Source organism: Mobula birostris, chromosome 4 (genome assembly GCF_030028105.1).
Source record: "Mobula birostris isolate sMobBir1 chromosome 4, sMobBir1.hap1, whole genome shotgun sequence".
Taxonomy (NCBI): Eukaryota; Metazoa; Chordata; class Chondrichthyes; order Myliobatiformes; family Myliobatidae; genus Mobula; species Mobula birostris.
This window is the reverse complement of record NC_092373.1, coordinates 199,473,729-199,489,355: the sequence shown is the minus strand read 5'-3', so window position 1 is coordinate 199,489,355 and position 15,627 is coordinate 199,473,729.

Sequence of the window (15,627 nt, the reverse complement as noted above, 5' to 3'; positions counted from 1 at the left end):
TTCCTAATGAGTGGATGTAACTGCAAGGCAGCGGAGGTTTGAGATCAGAGTTTTCCCTCTCCTAGATGAGCTGCCAACCACGGCTGATGAGCTTCGTTTGCCCGGAATGACTGGTTTTAAGGCACCAGCAGCCCACCTTTGCACCTTCTCCCATAGGTAGAAATGGTTCCGCCAGACTTAGTAGCTAAGTCACACGTAAAGGCCAAGAACTGGACTTGGTTATCAGAGGCTATTTGAGACGCACACCATTGGGAGCTTATCCCCGTTACCAACCCCAAGCTATGACAACCTTAAGGAACCATCCACCACCACTATGTGTAAAAAAAAAACCTACCTCTCACAGCTTCCCCAAACTTTTCTGCATTCCCTTTAAAAGGACATCCTCTGGTATTGGGAGCAACACACATCAAAGTTGCTGGTGAATGAAGCAGGTCAGGCAGCATCTCTAGGAAGAGGTACAGTCAATGTTTCGGGCCGAGACCCTTCGTCAGGACTAATTGAAAGAAGAGCTAGTAAGAGATTTGAAAGTGGGAGGGGGAGGGGGAGATCTGATATGATAGGAGAAGACAGGAGGGGGAGGGATGGAGCCAAGAACTGGACACACCACTGAGAGAAAGCAGGATCTCCCAGTGGCCACACATTTTAATTCCACATCCCATTCCCATTCTGACATGTCTACCCACGGCCTCCTCTACTGTAAAGATGAAGCCACACTCAGGTTGGAGGAACAACACCTTATATTCCGTCTGGGTAGCCTCCAACCTGATGGCATGAACATTGACTTCTCAAACTTCCGCTAATGCCCCACCTCCCCCTCGTACCCCATCCGTTATCTATCTATCTATCTATCTATCTATTTATTTATTTATTTATTTATTTATTTATATACACACGTTCTTTTTCTCTCTCTCCTTTTTCTCCCTCTGTCCCTCTCACTATACCCCCTTCCCCATCCTCCGGGCTTTTCCCCTCCTTCCCCTTTTCTTTCTCCCTGGGCCTCCTGTCCCATGATCCTCTCATATCCCTTTTGCCAATCACCTGTCCAGCTCTTGGCTCCATCCCTCCCCCTCCTGTCTTCTCCTATCATTTCGGATCTCCCCCTCCCCCTCCTACTTTCAAATCTCTTACTAGCTCTTCCTTCAGTTAGTCCTGACGAAGGGTCTCGGCCCGAAACGTCGACTGTACCTCTTCCTAGAGATGCTGCCTGGCCTGCTGCGTTCACCAGCAACTTTGATGTATGTTGCTTGAAATTCCAGCATCTGCAGATTTCCTCTTGTTTGCGTCCTCTGGTATTGGTCAAGGCCACCCTGGGAAAAGGCACTGGCTTTACACTATGGCTCTAATACACCTGTCTCAGGTCAGCTCTTACCCTACTTTGTGCACTTCTATTCAGCTTGTGTTGACAGTGCTATTGAGCAGGACTGCCCAATAATCAAATCACTGTTCAGACATGCAGGAGGGAGATTGGAAGTCTGGTTGAGTGGTGCCGCAACAGCAATCTTCCACTCAATGTCAGCAAGAACAAAAAGACGATTATTGATTATGGGAGTTGGAAACTGGATGTCCTCATTAGAGGATCTGAGGTGGTGAGGATCAGTGACCGTAAATACCTCGATGTTATCATTTCAGAGGATATGCACATTACAAAGTTCCATGACAAAGAGGACACAGCAACACCTCCCCACCATTGAGCACATTCACATAGAGTGCTGCCACAAGAAAGCAGCATCCATCATCAAGGACCCCCACCATCCAGGACACGCTCTCTTCTCACCGCTGCCATAGGGAAGGAGGTACAGGAGCCTCAGAACTCACACCACCAGGTTCCGGAACAGTTATTACCCCTCAACCATTAGGCTTCTGATTGTGGATAACTTCACTCACTTCAAAACTGAACTGACGATTGAGCACAAACTATGCAGTCACTTTCAAGAACTCTACAACTCATGTTCTCAGTATTATTTATTTATTTATTATTCCTTTTTTCGCATTTATACATTGGTTACTTGTCAGTCTTTGTGTGTAGATTTTCATTGGTTTGATTGTATGTCTTTGCTTATTGTAAATGCCCACAAGAAAATGAATCTCAGTATAGAATTTAGTGACGTATATGCACTTTGATAATAAATTTACTTTGAACTTTGATTCCCAGCTGTTTTCTCCAATCCAGCTGGCTCCAGACTTTAAGAAAGTCACAAAAACATAAGAAGCAGCAGCTGCTGCAAACCAGGACAGCACGGTCACGTAATGGTTAGCATAATGCTATTACAACCCCAGCAACCCGGGTCCAATTCCACCGCAGTCTGTAAGTTGTTTGTACACTCTGCCTGAGGCCATGTAGGTTTCCTCTAGGTGTTCTGGTTTCCTCCCATATTCCAAGGACATACGGGTTAGTAGGTTAATTGGTCACGTTAGGTACAGGAGGTACCTAATATAATGGCCGTTGTGTCTACATTGTTTCTCACATTTTACTATTTAGGACGCACTCTTTTCCCCCTTTTTAAACAAAAGAGATTTTACAGATGTTGGAAATCCAGAGCAACACACCCAAAATGCTGTAGAAACTCAGCAAGCCAGGCAACAACTATGGAGGTCTCATAGGTCTTGGCCCAAAACGTCGATTGTTTATTCGCCTCCATGGAAGTTGCCTGACTTGCTGAGTTCCTCCAGCATTTTGTGTGTGTGGTATTTCTGATGTGTTTTTTTTCCGGTCCAGAATGGATGACCTCAATTTGCTGCCATATGTACTGCTTGCATTGACTATTTGTGTCACTGGCAAACTTGCATATGCGGCTCTCTATCCGCTCTTCTAAGTTGTTAATGAATGCAGAGAATAATTGAGGCTCCAACACAGGTCCCTGTGAGAGCCAACTAGTCACACACTATCAATCTGAGCACCTGCCCATTAACCCTGTTTGCTGGATAATTTCCTAACCAGGTCAATCACTTGCCTTCAGTAACTTAAGCTTCAACACTTGCACAACTCTCTTATGCCAGGGCACGGTGGCACAGTGGTACACGCTTCTCCGGTGACCCAGATTCGATCCTGACCCCCACTGCTCTATAGACACGGTAAGTACACTCAGTGGCCACTTTATTAGATAGCTCCTGCACCTAATACAGTGGCTACTGAGTGCATATTCGTGGCCTCCTGCTGCTTAAGGTTTGATGCGTTGTGCATTTAGAGATGCTCTTCTGAACACCACTGAATTTGTGTATGTGTATATATACGTGCGCGCACATCCATTGCAAGCGATGAGGACCACTGACATCCAAGGGCGTGTGTGTTTGTTTTGGATGTCATGACTTGCACGTGAGTTTGACTAAAGCACAGGTTGTTAACCTCACTCTCTCCTCTATTGGATCCAGTGGGAAGATGAGAGTCATGACGACTGGAGCTAAGTCAGGACGACCAGGGTGATCTAAATGTCTTGCTATGCTCCTTGCGCTCCATAGACCGCGCTGGGAAACGCCTTCCTTCCCTGGTGGTTTTCAACGCGCAGTCCGCCAAATCCAGTCTTCACACATTTTGAGTTGACAAATCCAAAGTCACCAAGGGTTCGAGAAAACCCCGACGGCTACTCTCACCTGGTTTGGCCGGCCTGTCGAAGCTGTTGCTTAGGGTAGGGCCACTGTCGCATGCAAACAGCTTACTTGGAGCCACAGGTAAGACCTGAGTGCCAGGTGAGGACCAAAAGTGGAGGACCTACCTCAGGAGGTACGGCAGGCCTTCATAGCACAGGTGATACCCCTCCTTGACACACCATCCAGCCTGTGGTCTTTTGAGTTACTGTCACCTTGAACCAGGCTGGCCCTTCTCCTCTGACCGCTCTCATTAACAAGCCATTTCCACCCACTGAACAGCGACTCACTGAATGTTTTTTTGATTCTTGTACCATTCTCCATAAACTCTAGAGACTGTTGTGCATGAACATCCCAGGAGATCAGCAGTTTCTGAGATACTTAAAACATCCTGTTTGGCACCTCCAGGATCAAAGTCACATAGATCACAGTCCTTCCCCAGACAGACCTTCCAGGTGAGGTGATACCTCACCTGTGAGTTAGCTAGAGTGATATACTGCGTCCCGTGCTCCCGATGTGGCCTCCTATATATTGGTGAGACCCGACGCAGACTGGGAGATTGTTTTGCTCAACACCTACGCTCTGTCTGTCAGAGAAAGCAGGATCTCCCAGTGGCCACACATTTTAATTCCACGTCCCATTCCCATTCTGATATGCCTATCCACGGCCTCCTCTACTGTAAAGATGAAGCCACACTCAGGTTGGAGGAACAACACCTTATATTCCGTCTGGGTAGCCTCCAACCTGATGGTATGAACATCGACTTCTCTAACTTCCGCTAATGCCCCACCTCCCCCTCATACCCCATCTGTTATTTATTTATATACACACATTCTTTCTCTCTCTCTCCTTTTTCTCCCTCTGTCCCTCTCACTATACCCCTTGCCCATCCTCTGGGTTTTTTCCCCCTCCCCCTTTTCCTTCTCCCTGGGCCTACTGTCCCATGATCCTCTCATATCCCTTTTGCCAATCAACTGCCCAGCTCTTGGCTCCATCCCTCCCCCTCCTGTCTTCTCCTATCATTTTGGATCTCCCCCTCCCCCTCCTACTTTCAAATCTCTTACTAGCTCTTCCTTCAGTTAGTCCTGACGAAGGGTCTCGGCCCAAAACGTCGACTGTACCTCTTCGTGGGATGCTGCCTGGCCTGCTGCGTTCACCAGCAACTTTGATGTGTGTGTGTTGCTAGATCACATTCTGATGTTTGGCCTGAACGATAACCAAAGCTCGTGACCATGTCTGCATGCTTTTATGGATTGAGTTGCTGCCACATGATTGGCTGATTAGATATTTGCATTAACGAGCAGGTGTACGGGTGTACCTAATAAAGAGTCCACTGAGTGTACATGCAGACTTTTCCCGTCAGATTAGGTGAGATTAGAACAAGTGGTCATAGGTTCAGGTGAATATAGAATAGTACTGCACAGCAGAAACTCATTAGCTCACGATGTTGAGTCGATCTCCTGAACTACCCCAGAAGACCATGAGACATAGGGGCAGAATTAGGCCATCTGGCCCAATGAGTCTGCTCCGTCACTCAATCACGGCTGATCCTTTCTTTGCCTTCTCCTCAGCCCCAGTTCCCGGCCTTCTCCCAGTAACCTTTGATGCCATGTCCAATAAAGAACCTATCAATCTCTGCCTTCGTCAGTCAACGAAGGGTCTCGGCCTGAAACGTTGACTGTACCTCTTCCTAGAGATGCTGCCTGGCCTGCTGCATTCACCAGCAACTTTTATTTGTGTTGTAATCTCTGCCTTAAGTAAACCCAACGACTTGGCTTCCACAGCTGTAAGACCAATCTAACCATTCTAACCAAGATATAACATCAATCTAACTGTACACCCCCACATTTTTCTTTCATCCATATGCCTATCTAAGAGTCTCATAAATGTCCATAATGTATCTGCCTTTACCACCAGCCTTGGCAGGATATTCCACACACCTGTCACTTTCTGTGTAAAATTCCTACCTCTGACATGTCCTCTACACTTTCCTCCAATCACCTTAAAAATATATTCTTTTTTACTAGTCATTTCTGCCCTGGGAAAAAGTCTCTAGCTGTCTACTTGATCTATGCCTCTTATCATCCTGTACACCTCTCTCATGTCTCCTCTCATTCTCCTTTGTTCCAAAGAAAAAAGGCCTAGCTCGCTCAACCTGTCCTCAAAAGACCTGCTCTCTAATCCAGGCAGCATCTGATAAATCTCCTCTGCACCCTCTCTAGAGCTTCCACATCCTTCCTATAATGAAGCAACCAGAAGTGAACACAGTGCTCCAAGTGTGGTTTATCCAGGGTTTGATAGAGCTGCAAAGAAACACAAAAGAAGCAATGAAAAACTGTCCATCTTGTTGTGTGTGGTTTCTCATTGATTCTTTTGGGATTCTTTGCACTTATTGTGAATGCCCAAGAGAAAATGAACCTCAGGGATGTGTATGGTGACAGTTGTGGAACAAATTTACTTTGAACTTTGACCTTTTGAATTTATTACCTCGTGGCTCTTGAGCTCAATCCCTCGACTAATGAAAGCCAACACACTGTTGCCTTCTTAATCACCCTATTAACTTGTGCAACAAAGGCCTTATGTCTAAGCTATTTCAGTCTGTTTGTCACAGGATTATTTTTGAGCCTTGGGTTGGATCGTGTTGCTGCCCATTTTGTGAACCCATTTCAAATATATAAATATAGACTTCTGCACTTTTATTGAGAATGGCAAGGCCAAGGCTGCCCATTCCTATCCTAAGGTTGTGGGGTGGCCCTTTTCCCAATTTTGCTTAATATTACAATGGACATTTTATGATGTCCATTGGACAGGGATCAGTCTGGATTCGCTCACTCTGCTTTGGCCTTTGCAGATGGCGTGGCACTTGTGAGCGATTCTCACAAGGGCATGTTTACAAACCTGAAGATCCAATAAACTTTCTGTAAGAAAACAGGCCTTGAGGTTAATTTCAATAGGATGTTTCATAAAAACAAGACTATGTGCGGGGCTGGGGGAAAATTTACTGGGAGTTATGGGCACGTGAGGGAGAATATGTGCAAGGTTTCCCAAGTGGGGTCCACGGCCCCTTTGCATAATGGTATAATGGTATAAAAAAAGGTTGGGAATCCCTGGGTTACAGGGACATTTGTAGATGCACTGTGGAGAGTATCCTAACTGGTTACATCACAGCCTGGTATGGAAACGCGAGTACCCAAGAATGGAAAAGCCAACAAAAAGTGATGGATGCAGTCCAGTCCGTCACAGGAAAAGCTATCCCTTCCACCGAGCACATCTCACAACACGCTGGAGGAACTCAGCAGGTCGGGCAGCATCCGTGGAAATGGTGAGTTGACGTTTCGGGCCGGAACCCTTCATCAGGACTGAAGAGGGAAGGGGCAGAGGCCCTATAAAGAAGGTGGCGGAGGGTGGGAAGGAGAAGGCTGGTAAATCCAGTTGAAAAACCAGTAATCTGAAAGACAAAGGGGTGGGGGAAGGGAGGCAGGGAGGTGATAGGCAGGAAAGGTGAAGAAGGAATAGGGGAAAACACAATGGGTAGTAGAAGGAGGCGGAACCATGAGGGAGGTGATAGGCAGCTGGGGGAGGGGACAATGTGAAATAGGGATAGAGGAAGGGAAGGGGAGGGAATTACCAGAAGTTGGAGAATTTTATGTTCATACCAAGAGGCTGGAGACTACCTAGTATGGAGAATATCCCATTCTCCTGGTAGCCACCCACTTCAACTCTGCTTCCCACTCCCAATCGGATATGTCCATACATAACCTCCTCTACTGCCATGATGAGGCTAAACTCAGGTTGGAGGAGCGACACCTCATAGATAGATAGAAGATGGAATAGTACAGCACAGTACAGGCCCTTCGGCCCACAATGTTGTGCCGACCCTCAAACCCTGCCTCCCATATAAGCCCCCACCTTAAATTCCTCCATATACCTGTCTAGTAGTCTCTTAAACTTCACTAGTGTATCTACCTCCACCACTGACTCAGGCAGTGCATTCCACGCACCAACCACTCTCTGAGTAAAAAACCTTCCTCTAATATCCCTCTTGAACTTCCCACCCCTTACCTTAAAGCTATGCCCTCTTGTATTGAACAGTGGTGCCCTGGGGAAGAGGCGCTGGCTATCCACTCTATCTATTCCTCTTATTATCTTGTACATATACTGTGTAGGTAGTCTCCAGCCACTTGGTATGAGCATAGAATTCTCCAACTTCCGGTAATTCCCTCCCCCTCCCTTCCTCTATCCCTATTTCACTCTGCCCCCTCCCCCAGCTGCCTATCACCTCCCTCATGGTTCCACCTCCTTCGACTACCCATTGTTTTCCTGCCTATCACCTCCCTGCTTCCCCTCCCCTACCCCTTTGTCTTTCAAATTACTGGTTTTTCACCTGGAACCTACCAACCTTCTCCTTCCCACCCTCCCCCACCTTCTTTATAGGGCCTCTGCTCCTTCCCTCTACAGTCCTGTCGAAGGGTTCCAGCCCGAAACGTTGACTCATCATTTCCACGGATGCTGCCCGACCTGCTGAGTTCCTCCAGTGTGTTGTGAGTGTTGCTTTGATCCCAGCATCTGCAGATTATTTTGTGTTTACACTGAGCACATCTACAAGCAGCACTGCTACAGAAAGCAGCATCCATCATCAAGGACTCCCACCAGTCAGGCGATGCTCTCTTCTCAGTGCTACCATCAGGAAGCAGGTACAGCAACCATAGGTCTGACACAACCAGGTCCAGAAACAGTTCTTACCCCTTCAACCATCAGGCTCCTGAACCAGTTTAGATAAGTTCATTCACCTCATCTCTGAACTGATTCCACAACCAATGAACTCATTTTCAAGGACTCGTTTTCATGTTCTCAGTATTATTTATTTACTATTTATTTATTTATTATTACATTGTTTTGTATTTGCACAATTTATCTTTATTTGCACATTTGTTGTTTGTCAGTCTTTGTAGTTTCTCACTGTTTCTATTGCATTTCTTGTTCTACAGCAAATGCGCACAAGAAAATTAATCTCAGGGTTGTATATGGTGAAAATAAATCTACTGTGAACTTTGAACTTTTTCTTGCCCCAAGATCTCACTACACGTCAGGCATTTATTTTGTTTATTTAGAGATATAATGTGGAGTAGGTCCCTCCGGCCCTTGGAGCTGCGCTGCCCCAGTAATTCCACAACCCCGATTGACCCTAACCTAATTATGGGATAATTTACAATGACCAATTAACCTAACCAGTATGTCTTTGGAAACCGGAACACCCTGAGGATATACAGACTCATAACAGACTGTGCTGGAATTGAACACTGAACTCTGGAACGACCTGAGCTGTGATAGTGTTTCCCTAACCACCACGCTACCATTTCTCCTAAGGGTATTGCATTTATTGGACACTTCCCTTTTAAATTTGACCCCTCAAAGTTGTAAGACCTCACCCTTGCCTGGATGAAATGCTATCTGCCATTCCCCCCCCCCAGATTTCCACCTGGCTGTATCTTTTCCCCACCATCCACAATTCCAACAATTTTTGACCTGTGTGAAAACTTACCTAAACCTTGTGGAACACCACAGGTTACTGACTTCAAATTGGAGAAACATCCCATTAAGACCACCCTTAGTCTTTTATGACCAAGCCAATTTTGAATATAGTTTACCAGCTCACCGTATAATTTAACTTGGATGATGAGGGACTGTTCAAGTTCAGAGCCATCCAACCGTATGCATGTATACTGCCAAATGAAACGATGTTCCTCCGGACCAAGGTGAACAACACAGTACATATAACTCACACACAACATATGACGTAATATTACCACAAATAAATTAACAAATACTAACATATATTCCAGAAGATTGATATTTAACATAAAGTGCATTTACAATACAAGTTACTTTTACACAATCATCTTTTCCTACCTTCTATGCGGGATTCAACATTTTACGACTGGTATAGAAAGGGTATTAGGCGCTTTGAAGGTCTTTTCATAGGTAATCGTTTTGCAACTTTTCAACAACTGTCTGCAAAGATTAATCTACCTAATACTCATTTCTTTAGATATCTTCAAATTAGACATTTCATTAACCCTTTGATACCAAACTTGCCTGCGATGCCTGAGAAAAATGTTCTGGACTTATTTCTCTGTACCAAGCAATTGGGTAAAGGTTTAGTATCTGCTATTTGGGATAAGTTAGTGATTTTGAGGCGTGCCTCTTACGATAAAATTAGAACTGCCTGGGAACATGATTTAAATATCTCCTTATCTGATGCGGTTTGGGATTCAATTCTTAAGTCAGTCAGCTCAACCGCTCCTTGTGCTCGTCACTGCCTTTTGCAGTTTAAGGTTGTACACAGGACTCATATGTCTAAAACTAAATTATCGTGGTTTTACCCTGACATTAGTCCCATTTGTGATAAGTGTAAAGGGGCTGAGGCTTCCCTTATTCATATGTACTGGACTTGTCCTAGTCTAGAGAAATTCTGGAGAGAATTTTTCTCAACCCTATCCATGGGAGAGGGAGGGGTCGGGTGGCGGGGAGTATACCCCTCAACAATGATGTGGTAAGGTGAACAACTGGAGTGCCATGTGGGTGGCCATAAATATGGATATATATTGACTTTAATGGAAATGTATGTATAGGATGGAAAATTATTGAATGGTTTACTGTATATATTTATTTTTGAATAAAGTATATTTTGAAATTAAAAAAAAAATCTCATATTCTTCTTAATTGCCATTTAGAACCTAACCCTCTGGTTGCTCTTGTCGAACTTATCTTTTACCTCTCTCTTGGCTAGACGGTTGGTTCTTCTTAGGTGGAAAGATGCTGCCCCACCCACTCAGGCTCAATGGCTCAGTGATATTATGGCCTGTTCAGGCCTCGAAAAGATTAATTATTCACTTCTTCATTCAGACATAAAGTTTCATAAGGTGTGGGGATCTATTCTTGAATATTTTCGTAACTCTTCTTTAGGGTAAGTTTATCCTTTTTTTTTGTATGCTGCAATCCCTTACTTTTAGGGGTTTTTTTGTAAGTTATACAGTTTTTTGTTGTGAATCACACAATACCTTTGGTAGTCGGCATTATACTTTCTTTTTCCCTATATATATTTACAGTTCTCTGGGGTTGAATGTGCCGATTATTTTTTTTTCTTTTATATGCAGAAATGTTTGGCCTGGTTTTTTTTTCAGTGGAGGTTGGGGTGGGTACTAATTTTACATAATTCTCTTTTGGGTGCTTTTTCTTACTGTTATGAATTACATATTGGATTTGTTTGTTTCATAATGTATAAATCTCCATTTTGTTGTTGAGTTTTTCTTCTGTAGTTTCACTGTAGAAATGCATAAAAAAATTAATTAAAAAAACAATACAAGTTACAAAGTAAACAGTATAATACTACTGGGACTTCGTACATGATGAGACCTGGGGGTGGCAGGGAGTTCAGTAGTCTCACAGTCTGGGGGAAGAAGCTGTTTCTCATCCTAACAGTCTTTTGCCCTAATGTCTTAGTAACTCCTGTCTCGGTAGGGGTTCAAAGAGACCGTGGGGCGGATGGGAGGGATCATTGACAATATGAAGGGCCCTGTCCAGATCAACCATCTTTATCAGTTCCTCAAAAAAAACCTAATCAGATTTATGGGATAGCAGCTCCTCCACAAGGAGGCACACTGATTGGCATCAATAAGTCCACAAGGCCATGAGACCACAAGATTTAGAAGAAAAATTAGGCCCTTTGGCTCATCGAGTCTGCTCATAACTGAATTCTTTCAACCCCATTCTCTCAAATTCTCCCTATAACCCTTATCTCCCTTCCCAATCAAGAACCTATTAATCTTTGCCTTAAATGGACCTAATAGACGATAGACAATAGACAATAGGTGCAGGAGTAGGCCATTCAGCCCTTTGAGCCAGCACCGCCATTCACTGTGATCATGGCTGATCATCCACAATCAGTATCCAGTTCCTGCCTTATCCCCATAACCTTTGATTCTGCTGTCTTTAAGAGCTCTATCCATCTCTTTTTTGAAAGCATCCAGAGACTTGGCCTCCACAGCCTTCTGAGGCAGAGCATTCCATATATCCACCACTCTCTGGGTGAAAAAGTTTTTCCTCAACTCCGTTCTAAATGGCTTACCCCTAATTCTTAAACTGTGGCCTCTGGTTCTGGACTCACCCATCAGCGGGAACATGCTTCTTGCCTCCAGCGTGTCCAATCCCTTAATAATCTTATATGTTTCAATAAGATCCCCTCTCAGCCTTCTAAATTCCAGGGTATACAAGCCCAGTCGCTCCAATCTTTCGACATATGACAGTCCTGCCATCCCGGGAATTAACCTTGTGAACCTATGTTGCACTCCCTCAATAGCAAGAATGTCCTTCCTCAAATTTGGAGACCAAAACTGCACACAGTACTCCAGGTGTGGTTTCACCAGGGCCCTGTACAGCTGCAGAAGGACCTCTTTGCTCTTATACTCAATTCCCCTTGTTTTGAAGGCCAGCATGCCATTAGCTTTCTTCACAGTCTGCTGTACTTGCATGCTTGCTTTCAGTGACTGATGTACAAGAACACCTAGATCTCATTGTACTTCCCCTTTTCCTAACTTGACTCCATTTAGATAATAATCTGCCTTCCTGTTCTTACCACCAAAGTGGATAACTTCACATTTATCCACATTAAACTGTATCTGCCATGCATCTGCCCACTCACCCAGCCTGTCCAAGTCACCTTGCATTCTCATAACATCCTCCTCACATTTCACACTGCCACCCAGCTTTGTGTCATCGGCAAATTTGCTAATTAATTGCCCTCCATAGCCATCTGTGGCTACGAATTCTGTAGATTTGCCACTCTTTGGGTGAGTAAATTCCTTGTTACCTTATGTCTAAAGGAAGCTCCTTTATTCTGAGATTGTGCCCTCAGATTCTAGATCTTCCTACTAATGGGAAGATCATCTCCATGTCCACTCTATCCAGGCCTTTCAGCATTCAGTAGTTTTCAATGAGATCCTCTCCGATCCTTCTGAACTCCATTGAGTACAGGCCCACAGCCATCAAACAAACCTCATATGTTCAGCCTTTCATTCCTGGAATCTTTCTTGTGAGCCTTCTCTGGTCCCATTGCAGGGCCAGCATATCCTTCCTTAGATGCAGAGCCCCAGAATTCCTCACATTATTCCAAATGACTGGAGGTTCTAATGCACAGGGCCAAGGAAAGCTGCAAACTCCATCACAGACTTCCCACCTCTCCCGGAAGTTCCAAGAGTCTCCCGCATATTAATAGTGGCTCCCTGATGCCCACAAATTATATACAATATCCCGGAAATCAACTTTTTTGAGAGCGAGAGTGCGCGAGAGCAAGAGCGAGAAAGCAAGAGTGAGCGAGCGAGAGATCGAGAGAGCGACCGAGATAGAGAGAGAGAGAGAGAGAGAGAGAGAGAGAGAGAGAGAGAGAGAGAGAGAGAGAGAGAGAGAGCAAGAGCATACCATGGCAGAGTGTTCCAAAAAAAGAAAATATGAAACGTACGTCACCCCAGACTACCCTAAAGTGTACCCCTGCCTAATAAGAGTCAAAAATAATGACAGTGTTGCTCGCTGCACTGTTTGCAACAGTGACTTTTCTATTGCCCATGGTGGGTTAAAATGTAAAAGACATGTTGAGGTGAGTTTAACAGGTGTCATTTGTTCATTAGCATAGCTAACGTTATTTAAACTAGCTGGCTAGCTGCTAAGGAGCTACTCTATTGCAGACATCCCACCTCTCCCGGAAGTTCCGGGAGTCTCCCGCAAATTGATGGTGCTACCTTCCTGAAATGAGTTTTTGCAGGGTGGGATGTCTGCCGTCAGATCTATCACAGGCACTAGCCTCCTCACTGTCAAGGACATCTTCAAAAGGCAGTGCTTCAAGAAGGTGGCATCCATCACTAAGAATCTTCACTATCCAGGACATGCCCTCTTCTCATGATTACCATTACGTAGGAGATACAAGAGTCTGAAGACACACACTCAACATTTCAGGAACATTTCTTCCCCTCTGCCACCAGATTTCTGAATGGACAATGACCCCATGGACACCACTTCAATATTTTGCTCTCTTTTTGCACAACTTATTTATTTGTCAGATATACTTTATTGTAATTTATAGTATATTTTGTATTGTATTGCCACTGCAGAACATCAGATTTCACAATATACATCAGTGATAATAAACCTGATTCTGAGTTTGACTTTGACCAGTACCCAATGAAGTCTAGAGTAACACACACAAAATGCTGGAGGAACCCAGCAGGTTAGGCAGCATCTATGGAAATGAATAAACAGTCGGCATTTTGGGCCGACACCCTTCATCAGGATTGGAAAGGAAGGGGAAAGAAGCCAGAGTAAGAAGGATGGGGGAGTGGAAGGAATAAAGTCTATTTTCAGAAGAGATTAAGTCCTGTTCCTGAGAATCTTGTTCAATAATTTCCCTACCGTTGAGGTGAGGATCTCACTGAATGGAGGGACAGGTTCATTGTGCCACTTTGGTTCCCATGTGCCAATGAGACATTTTGATAAAAGACTCTGTGATCACACCCACCCTCTATAAAAAACGGACTATAATTAGGGCTCTTCCTGCTTTTCCTGTTATGTTGAAACACATGCTTTGGCTGTCTGTGCTGCTTGTTGGTGTGATGATGTTAGTTGGATACACACACACACACACACACACACACACACAATACTAAACACCTCCTTAGCCCACTCACTGTTAACTCAAAGACTCTCCACAGGATTAGAGCAGGTTGAGAAAGCATAGAAACCAGCTGCCCATTGTGTTTGCTCACAGCTAATCTGTCTTCGACTCCACTCTCCCAACATCTCCCCATAACCATTTACACTCTTCCCAATCAAGGACCTAATCAATCTCTGCCTTAAGCGCACCTAGCGACTTGGCCTCCACTGTTCCCTGGCTGAAGAACTTCCTCCTCATCTCAGTTCTAAAGAGGCGCCTCTTTATTCTGACTCCATGCCCTCAGATCTGAGGGTCTCCTATTAATGGGAACATCATCTCCACATCCACTCCATCTAGACCTTTCAGCGTTTGGAAGGCTTCATTATATTTCACGATAATACTTCTTGGTATTCAGATCACCATACATTAATAGCACATAATATTCTAGATTTGGGGTTCATGGGACATGTGGTACATTCAAGTCCACTGAAATGGACTTTTTTGTGCTAATTGTGTTGTCTCTTGTAAACCTTGTCTAGAACTTCGGTTTAATTTAGGTTAATTTTCTCAGGAACGCTGGATATTTTCAAGGAGCAATGCTTCAAAAAGATGGCATCCAGCAGGTGGCATGCCCTTCACCAGGACATGCCCTCTTCTCATTGCTGCCATCAGAGAGCAGGTACAGAAGTCTGAAGGCACACACTCCATGATTCAGGAGCAGCTCCTTCCCCTCTGTCGTCTGATTTCTGAATGGACATTGAACCCACGAACACTACCTCACTAATTTTTAATTTCTATTTTGCACTACTTCTTTAATTTAACTATTTTATATATATATGTATTCTTACTGTAATTCAGTTCTTATACTTCATTAGTATGTATTTCATTGTACTGCTGCTTCAAAGACAACAAATTTCATGACGTATGCCAGTGATATTAAACTTAATTCTGATTCCGATTCTGATAATATGATGAAATAAGATTTAGCTCTTTGAGGTGGAAGCTATTTTGCGATGTCTACCTAGATGTGTCTTGACTTGGTATGGCAATTGCTTCTGATATGAGATACTCCGGAGAGTAGGGGGCACAGCCCAGCACATCACATCATGGGGTAGAAGTGCGAAACGGAGAGAAAGACCCCCTAATACATGTGTCACTGATCCCAGTTATACAATAAATAGTTGAGGATCCTGTAACAGACATGATCAAAGTACTTCCTGAGAAGTCCTAATCTGTAATCCACTGCGTGAGGATGAAGAGAGTACAGATTTCACAGCTTGCAAAAGGGGATTGATCACAGAACGTTAGCATGTCACGGAAACCAACCACCCCTCCTTGGACTC